Source organism: Bos javanicus, chromosome 7 (assembly GCF_032452875.1).
Source record: "Bos javanicus breed banteng chromosome 7, ARS-OSU_banteng_1.0, whole genome shotgun sequence".
NCBI classification, from domain to species: Eukaryota; Metazoa; Chordata; class Mammalia; order Artiodactyla; family Bovidae; genus Bos; species Bos javanicus.
In genome coordinates this window covers 9,363,063-9,373,716 of record NC_083874.1, presented here as the reverse complement: position 1 = coordinate 9,373,716, position 10,654 = coordinate 9,363,063, and the positions used below count along the sequence as shown (strand labels likewise).

Here is a 10,654-nt window from a genome sequence, read left to right as displayed (position 1 = left end):
ACTAATGATTTACTAATAACCAGACCTCATGATCATTTGTTAATTATTCTCTGACTGTGTGAAGCAAAAAATATACAAAAGGAAAAACACTTTATATATTACAGCAGAAAACTTAAATTTAATTTCTTAAATGTAAATAGAAGTTGAAGTCAAAGAAAATAAAATATCAGGAAATAATAGAAAAAATATAGTTTACACCTACAATTTGATCAAAGAATAGAGATTTCTGGCTCTGATTTTCTGAGCCCTGCAATCATGTTCACTTCTTCAACCACAGGAAAGTTGGCATTTTTAGAGATGCCACCTCAATGAATCTTCTTAGAGCCCTCTTTATGTCTTTATTCCACAGACTGTAGATGAAGAGGTTCAGCATGGGTGTGACCATTGTGTACATCATGGAGGCCATTGTATTTAACTGTGAACTGTGGGTAGAAGGTACACTGATAGGACTGTACAGTAAAATAAGGTAGCAATCAAGAGGTGAGATGCACAGGTGGAAAATGCTTTATACTTTCCCTGAGTTGATGAAGTTTGTAGTATGGAGGAAAGTATCACAGAGTTTGAATAAATGATTCCAGTGAATGGACTGCCACCCAGGATTGCGGCTGCAAAATATATTACTGTGTCACTAAGAAAGATGTCAGAAGAGACATATTGGACAACCTGATTGTGTTCACAGAAAAAGTGAGGGATTTCCAAGTCTGTGCAGAAGGACAACTGAAGCGTCATTAAGCTTTGTAACAGGGAATTCAGGGCACCCAAGATCCAGGACGTTAGCACCAGCAGTCCACAGATCCTGGTGTTCACAATGACTATGTCGCATATGGCCAGGTAGCAGGCATAGACCATCACATTCAGGAGAAAGTTAACCAGCCCTGCGAAAAGCAGGTAAAAAACTTATCTGGCTGATTTAGCCTTCATACGTTATACCTTTGTTCTGTGTCTGGATGTTCCACAGAATCTTTTGGATGGTGGTCGAGATGAAACACATATCTGCAAAGGACAGGTTGGAGAGGAAGAAGTATATAGGGGTGTGGAGGTGGGGATCTGAACTGATAGCCAGGATGATGAGCAAATTTCCAAAGACAGTGATCAGGTACATGGAGATTAAAAGCTCAAATATGAGGGACTGCAGTTCTGGTTCCTCTGAAAATCCAAGAAGAAGAAATTTTGAAATTTGTGCATCATTTTCTAACTCCATGTGCTGAAGGACAATATCTAGAAATAAAAAAATAATAAATTTAACAAAACTTGGCCTTACTGACATAGTTGAAATTCTACAATTTGTATTTTGCAGTCATGAGATCAATACCTATAATTTTTGTATGAAACTTGTTCCCTTCAGTCATCCTCTGACTGTAAATTCCTGTTCATCTCTGTCTTTCCCCCAAGAGATTATGCATTGTAAACTTTGAATGAGAAATTCTGACAGAACATTGAAGGTGTATATTGAGGACTCACCATCTCCTAAGCAAGAAGTAGAGTGTGCTGAGAGACAAAAGTCCTCACAGTTTAATGATGGAGAAAGAATATAAAGAATAGAAATCTTATAACATGTCAAATACTGATAAATAAGAAGAACAGAGAAGATATATAGGAAGTGGTGGATGAGGTGATATTCTTTCCTGGATATACAGCTAGGTTGTCAAACAATGTAACATTTGAACAGAGACCACAAGGAAGAGAGGTTGGGATGTCAAAGTTATCTCAGTAAATGTTGACCTGGCAGGAAGAAAGGGTAGTGCAAAGACCTTGAAGAAGGCAACTGTTTCTAATACTAAAAGCTCAAGTGGAAGTTTGAGTGTCAAGGGGAATGAGCAAGAGGGAGAGTGATGAGAGGTTGGACAAACAATGCTAAGGAATGACGACACAGGGAGTCCCTCATTCACGTGCTGTTCTTACACTTTATTAATTTTTTTCAAGTTTAATAAGGAATTCAGATTTTATTATTATTTTTTAAAATTTTATTTTATTTAACTTTACAATATTGTGTTGGTTTTGCCAAATATCAAAATGAATCTGCCACAGGTATACATGTGTTCCCCATCCTGAACCCTCCTCCCTCCTCCCTCCCCATACCATCCCTCTGGGTCTTCCCAGTGCACCAACCCCAAGCATCCAGTATCGTGCATCGAACCTGGACTGGTGACTCGTTTCATATATGATATTACACATGTTTCAATGTCATTCTCCCAAATCATCATACCATCTCCCTCTCCCACAGAGTCCAAAAGACTGTTCTATACATCAGTGTCTCTTTTGCTGTCTCGTATACAGGGTTATTGTTACCGTCTTTCTAAATTCCATATATATGCGTTATTATACTGTATTGGTGTTTTTCTTTCTGGCTTACATTACTCTGTATAATAGGCTCCAGTTTCATCCACCTCATTAGAACTGATTCAAATGTATTCTTTTTAATGGCTGAGTAATACTCCATTGTGTATATGTACCACTGCTTTCTTATCCATTCATCTGCTGATGGACATCTAGGTTGCTTCCATGTCCTGGCTATTATAAACAGTACTGCGATGAACATTGGGGTACACGTGTCTCTTTCCCTTCTGGTTTCCTCAGTGTGTATGCCCAGCAGTGGGATTGCTGGATCATAAGGCAGCTCTATTTCCAGTTTTATAAGGAATCTCCACACTGTTTTCCATAGTGGCTGTACTAGTTTGCATTCCCACCAACAGTGTAAGAGGGTTTCCTTTTCTCCACACCCTCTCCAGCATTGATTGCTTGTAGACTTTTGGATCACAGCCATTCTGACTGGCATGAAGTGGTACCTCATAGTGGTTTTGATTTGCATTTCTCTGATAATGAGTGATGTTGAGCATCTTTTCATGTATTTGTTAGCCATCTGTATGTCTTCTTTGGAGAAATGTCTATTTAGTTCTTTGGCCCATTTTTTTTATTGGGTCATTTATTTTTCTGGTATTGAGCTGTAGGAGTTGCTTTATTCCCAAGAATTCTTTACATGGGAATGGATCCACTTTTAATTTTAATACTATGCTAACATTCAGGTGTCTGTATTTCAAGGGGAATAATTTGGTTATATGAGCTCAGGTCCTTCTGTTCTAGGACTCTTATGCCTTGCAATACACACACACACACACACACACACACACACACCCCATCATTTTACCTCCAGATGCAAAACTAGGATGGAAATAATACAAAGCATGCTCTCAAAAGCAGATTCTCTACACCCCAAATTAGAGGAAAGTGAAAGTGTTAGTTGCTTGCTGTGCTGTGCTGTGCTGTGTTATGCTTAGTCGTTCAGTCATATCTAGCTCTTTGTGACCCCACGGATGTAGCCCACCAGGCTCCTCTGTCCATGGATTTTTCCAGGCAAGAATACAGGAGTGGGTAGCCATTCCCTTCTCCAGGGAATCTTCCTAGGGATCGAAACCAGGTCTCCTGCATTAATATTTTTAAAAGCAAAGCTAGGAGTTGCTTGTATATTTTTGAGATTAGTTGTTTGTCAGTTGCTTCATTTGCTATTATTTTCTTCCATTCTGAAGGCTGTCTTTTCACCTTGCTTATAGTTTCCTTTGTTGTGCAGAAGCTTTTAAGTTTAATTAGGTCCCATTTGTTTATTTTTGCTTTTATTTCCAATATTCTGGGAGGTGGGTCATAGAGGATCCTGCTGTGATGTATGTCGGAGAGTGTTTTGCCCATGTTCCCCTTTAGGAGTTTTATAGTTTCTGGTCTTACGTTGAGATCTTTAATCCATTTTGAGTTTATTTTTGTGTATGGTGTTAGAAAGTGTTCTAGTTTCATTTTTTACAAGTGGTTGACCAGTTTTCCCAGCACCATTTGTTAAAGAGATTGTCTTTAATCCATTGTATATTCTTGCCTCCTTTGTCAAAGATAAGGTGTCCATATGTGCGTGGATTTATCTCTGGGCTTTCTATTTTGTTCCATTGATCTATATTTCTGTCTTTGTGCCAGTACCATACTGTCTTGATGACTGTGGCTTTGTAGTAGAGCCTGAAGTCAGGTAGGTTGATTCCTCCAGTTCCATTCTTCTTTCTCAAGATCGCTTTGGCTATTCGAGGTTTTTTGTATTTCCATACAAATTGTGAAATTATTTGTTCTAGCTCTGTGAAGAATACCATTGGTAGCTTGATAGGGATTGCACTGAATCTATAGATTGCTTTGGGTAGTATACTCATTTTCACTATATTGATTCTTCCAATCCATGAACATGGTATATTCTCCATCTATCAGTGTTCTCTTTGATTTCCTTCACCAGTGTTTTATAGTTTTCTATATATAGGTCTTTAGTTTCTTTAGGTAGATATATTCCTAAGTATTTTATTCTTTTCGTTGCAATGGTGAATGGAATTGTTTCCTTAATTTCTATTTCTGTTTTCTCATTATTAGTGCATAGGAATGCAAGGGATTTCTGTGTGTTGATTTTATACAAGCAACTCCTACATCTCAATTCCAGAAAAAATAAATGACCCAATCAAAAAATGGGCCAAAGAACTAAATAGACATTTCTCCAAAGAAGACATACAGATGGCTAACAAACACATGAAAAGATGCTCAACATCACTCATTATCAGAGAAATGCAAATCAAAACCACTATGAGGTACCATTTCATGCCAGTCAGAATGCCTGCAATCCAAAAGTCTACAAGCAATAAATGCTGGAGAGGGTGTGGAGAAAAGGGAACCCTCTTACACTGTTGGTGGGAATGCAAACTAGTACAGCCACTATGGAAAACAGTGTGGAGATCCCTTAAAAAACTGGAAATAGAGCTGCCTTATGATCCAGCAATCCCACTGCTGGGCATACACACTGAGGAAACCAGAAGGGAAAGAGACACGTGTACCCCAATGTTCATCGCAGTACTGTTTATAATAGCCAGGACATGGAAGCAACCTAGATGTCCATCAGCAGATGAATGGATAAGAAAGCAGTGGTACATATACACAATGGAGTATTACTCAGCCATTAAAAAGAATACATTTGAATCAGTTCTAATGAGGTGGATGAAACTGGAGCCTATTATACAGAGTGAAGGAAGCCAGAAAGAAAAACACCAATACAGTATGCTAATGCATATATATGGAATTTAGAACGATGGTAACAATAACCCTGTATACGAGACAGCAAAAGAGACACTGATGTATAGAACAGTCTTTTGGACTCTGTGGGAGAGGGAGATGGTGTGATGATTTGGGAGAATGGCATTGAAATACGTATAATGTCATATATGAAATGAGTCACCAGTCTAGGTTCGATGCAGGATACTGGATGCTTGGGGCTGGTGCGCTGGGACGACCCAGAGGGATGGTATGGGGAGGGAGGAGGGAGGAGGGTTCAGGATGGGGAACACATGTATACCTGTGGCGTATTCATTTCAATATTTGGTGAAACCAATACAATAGTGTAAAGTTTAAAAATAAAATAAAAATAATAAATAAATACATAAAACAGAAAAAAATAAATAAATAAAAGCAAATGTAACCAAAAAAGGAAAAAAAAATTACCATTAAAGAAATATAGACACACAATAAGAGTGTTATACATATACAAGCCTGTTATTACTACCAAGCATAGAGGAAAACTTTATCTGAATAAAATTTAACATGGTTAGACATGACAAAATTAATAGAACTATGCAAAATATATACAGTTTCTCACACTTCTCTCTCTCTCTGTATGTATATATATATATATGTGAATTGATGTCAAATAGCAGTTAGTGGAAAAAATCAATTTTTCTGAAAATATGGAATAAAAAGAATATTTAAAACTCAGACCATTTTGTATATATATGTATATATATACACACACACACACACACATATACTGTGCAAGAACTTTTTATAATATAAAATAAACATACAATATGAAATATAAATATAAAAAAGCAAATGTGTAAAAAACCTAAAATATCAATACATGCAAACTCACAAATGAAATAGTTGCAAAGAAAAAGTACCTAGTGTTCCTTTTCAGATTTATTAAATGCATTTTCTTTTCATATGAGCACACAGCATGAGAAAAGATACTGTGAAATAGATATATCACTATCTGTTGTTGCAAAGTAATAGCTACCTCCTTTGATTTAGATCTTTTCAATGAATACAGAGCATGCTCAAATACACCCCAAATTTTAAATTAAAAAAATACTTGATGTTCTGTATCGTCCCTCACACATAATGCATGTTTCTGTTCCTCTGAACAGCATAACTCACATATGTTTTAATTTTCATGGAACCATGTTATTTATTTCACTTATTTTACAGTGTCCTCTAATTGGACCTTTATTCCCATCACTTAATTGTCAGCTTGTGTTGCAGACTCAAACAGACACATCTTATTATTATATTAAATAAACAAATTATACATTACTAGTTAACCAAGAATACAAACAGTTATCTCTGGACTAAACTGTTCAGGCACTTAGCTTATTTCAGGTAAAGCTTCTCAGGTTTTATTTTCTCTAAATCTTTCCTAGAGTAATTCCTGTGCTCTCAGACTTACCTAGATGGAGTTTCTTAGAAGGAAGTCTCTTGTGGAATGTGAGTCACTCCTTGGGTGATTGATGATGAAGACTGAAGCTGTCACCAGACAAGACAGCAGAGTGTAGTAAAGCACTGGCCCCTGATCCAGACTTATGACTCCAAAAACAACTCTGTGTCATGTCCAGCTTAAGGATGCAAACACTAAGGGACCTCAGCAAGGGAGATACTATCAGCTTTCTATACTTGCTTATTAAAATTAAGACGCTTCCTCCTTGGAAGGAAACTTAATGACCAACATAGACAGCATATAGACAACTCCAATACTTTGGCCACCTGATGCAGAGAGCTGACTCATTGGAAAAGACCCTGATGCTGGGAAAGATTGAGGGCAGGAGGAGAAGGGGACGACAGAGGATGAGGTGGCTGGATAGACATGGGTTTGGGTGGATTCTGAGAGTTGATGATGGACAGGGAGGCTTGGCATACTGCAGTTCATGGGGTTGCAAAGAGTCGGACATGACTGAGCAACTGAACTGAACTGATAACTGCTTATTAGGCACCTTTCCCTCTTATTATTTCTACTTCTATGTAGACGATTTCTCTCTGTGTAATTGGAATAAAATGAAAGAAAAATTCTCCTAATGATGCTCTGCTCACAAGAGAACAGGTTCAAAGTCAAGTGAATCCAGTCTTTACTACTCTTTGAATTTAATCATGTCTGTTTTTCAGGGGTCTAACTTGGACCATATTATCCTAACCCTTGGTTTAATATTTTTTCAAAGGCTGAGACTAAGGCAACTCTCAGACTGAAGTCCCTTTGATCCTTAAAATATTAATTTATGGTGAGCACACAGGACTTTATTGTCAGAAAACTGTTCTTTCTTCCTTAAATTAGAGGGAGGACAGTGTTCTTTTGATATATAGTTATGGATGCCACATTCTTTGGCTTCTTGACACAATTCCCAAAAAATTGGCTTCCCTTTTGGCTCAGATGGTAAAGAATCTGCCTGCAATGCAGAACTGGGTTCGATCCCTGGGTCAGGAAGATCTCCTGGGAAGTGGTAACCCACTCCAGTATTCTTACCTGAAAAATTCCATGGACAGAGGAGGCAGGTGGTCTAAAGCCCATGGAGTCACAATTAGTTGGACACAATGTATGACTAACTTTTACACTTTTTATGGATGCTACATTCTTTGGCTTCTTGACATGTTTGCCCCAAAATTTAGGAATGTCACAAGTTAAGAGCTGATACTTAGTCCCCTACTATACAACATCTGTTAATTATTAAAAACACATTTAGATATTTTAATGTGACTATTTTTGGGGGCTCCAAAATCACTGCAGATGGTGATTGCAGCCATGAAATTAAAAGACTCCCAGAGGGATGGTATGGAGAAGGAGGTGGGAGGGGTGTTCAGGATGGGGAACATGTGTATACCCGTGGCGGATTCATGTTGATGTATGGCAAAAACAATACAATATTGTAAAGTAATTAGCCTTCAATTAAGATAAATAAATTAAAAAAATAAAAATAAAAGACGCTTACTTCTTGGAAGGAAAGTTATTACCAACCTAGATAGCATATTGAAAAGCAGAGATATTACTTTGCCTAGTCAAGGCTATGGTTTTTCCAGGAGTCATGTATGGATGTGAGAGTTGGACTGTGAAGAAGGCTGAGTGCTGAAGAATTGATGCTTTTGAACTGTGGTGTTGGAGAAGACTCTTGAGAGTTCCTTGGACTGCAAGGAGATCCAACCAGTCCATTCTGAAGGAGATCAGTCCTGGGTGTTCTTTGGAAGGACCGATGCTAAAGCTGAAACTCCAGTACTTTGGCCACCTCATGTGAAGAGCTGATTCGTTGGAAAAGACTCTGATGCTGGGAAGGATTGGAGGCAGGAGGAGAAGGGGACAACAGAGGATGAGATGGCTGGATGAGATGGCATCACCAACTCGATGGACGTGAGTTTGAGTGAACTCCGGGAGTTGGTGATGGACAGGGAGGCCTGGCGTGCTGCAATTCATGGGGTCGCAAAGAGTTGGACACCACTGAGTGACTGAACTGAACTGAACTGAACCTGAGATTAGCATCTTATAGGCACTACTTGATTTAAGTTTTAGAAAAGTTTGTGCTAAGAAGTAGTATTATTGTGAGCTCAATTTTCCATTGCAGGAATGTGTTTTAAGCAGTTAAATGGTCTGTTTAAAGGCTCAGACTGAGGAAGGAAAGGGTTTTGGTCAGAATTCTGTCAGGATACACCATGTTTCAACCATAGGTCACTGGTTCTCAAACAGAGATAATTTTCCCTTGGGAGATATTTGTCAATGTCTGAAACAATACTGCTAGACACTTACAGTACTCAATATAAATAATTATGCAGTCCAATTGTTAACTTGAGATGATGAGAAAACCGGTTCCAGACCAACATTTCCCCAACTTCATTGTGCATAGGAGTCATGAGGGATTGCAGTTCTGAGGCAGATTGGGATTCATCAGGTTCTGGTAGGCCCAGAGATTCTGAAAATCAAATAAACCTTCTGCTGGTGTTGATACTACAGGTCTTAGTCTGTGGACTACTCTTTGAGTAGCAAGATTCCATCCAAATGGAATGCAGCAGAATGCACATTCTTCATAAATGCACATGTAACATTCTCAAGAATAGACCATATGTTGGGACACAATACAAATCTTAATAAATTTAGAAGACTGAAATTATATTAAGCATTTTTCTGATTGTAATGGCATGAAACTACAAATGGACTATAAGAAAAAAGCTGGAAAATCACAAATATCTGCAAGCTAAACATGATCTACTGAACAATATTGAGTCATTTAAGAAACCAAAGGAGTCATAAAAAACCCTGAAGACAATTGAAAATCAAAATATGACATATATTAACCTCTGAGATAAAGCAATAGTGTTAACAAGAGGGAAGTTCATAGTAATGCATACTTATTCAAGAAACAAGAAAGATATCTAACAAACTATTTAACTTTACATCTAAAGGAAGCAGCAAAAGAAGACCAAAGAGCCCAAAGTTGGAAGGAAGGAAGAAAATAATAAAAGGAAAGAAATAATAAAAATCATAATAGGAAAATGAAAAAGTACTGATAAAATTCATCATCTTTTCATAATAAAAACCTTTATTAAAGTAAATATATAGGGAAAATGTTAGTGCTTAGTCATGTCCAACTCTTTGCAATCCATGGACTGTAGCCCACCAGACTCCTCTGTCAATGGAATTCTCTAGGCAAGAACACTGGAACAGATAGCCATTCCTTTTTCCAGGGCATCTTCCTGATCCAGGGATCAAACCTGGGTCTCCTGCATTTCAGGCAGATTCTTTACCATCTAAATCAGTAGGAATGCTATATAAGTAACATATCTCAACATAATAAAAACTACATATGATAATTGAAAACTGATATGATACTCAACATTGAAAAGCTGAATGACTTTCCACTAGAATCTAAACCAAGACTATGATTCCCACTCTCACCAATTCTCTTTAATATAGAATTGGAAGACAAGAAAAAGAAATAAAATGTATTCAGATTTTCAAGGAAGAGGTAATGTTGTCATTAAACACAGACAACATAATGCTCTATATACACATGAAACTCTAAATATTCCATACAAAAAGTAGTAGAACTGATGAACAGATTCATCAAGGTAACAGGATACAAAATTATCACACATAAATCAGTCGCATTTATTTACACTAACAATGAAATCTCAGAAAGGGAATGTAAACAAGCAATTTCATTTAAAATTGCATCTAACAAGTACTCAGGAAAATACCTCACCAAAGAGGGAAAAGGCGTATATACTGAAAACTACAAAACATTAAGAAAGAAAATTTAAAATGATTCAATATTGGAAAAGACCCTGATGCTGGCAAAGATTGTAGGCAGGAGGAGAAGAGGGTGACAGAGAATGAGATGGTTGGATAGTATCACTAATTTAATGGACATGAACTTGAGCAAACAACCAGAGATGGTGAGGGACAGGGAAACCTGGTGTGCTGCAGTTCATGGGTCATGAAGAATCAAACATGACTAGGTAACTGAACAACAACAAAAATGGTTTAAAGAAATTGAAAATTATTTCATGCTCTTGGAATGGAAGAATTAATATTGTTAAATGGACATACTACCCAAAGCAATCT

At 37.4% G+C, this 10,654-nt stretch overlaps 1 pseudogene; it reads right to left on the bottom strand.

The window, feature by feature from the left end:
- Positions 1 to 259: 259 nt before the first annotated feature.
- On the bottom strand, positions 260 to 1,562 carry LOC133251831 (olfactory receptor 7A17-like; annotated as a pseudogene).
- Between the last annotated feature and the right edge of the window lie 9,092 nt (positions 1,563 to 10,654).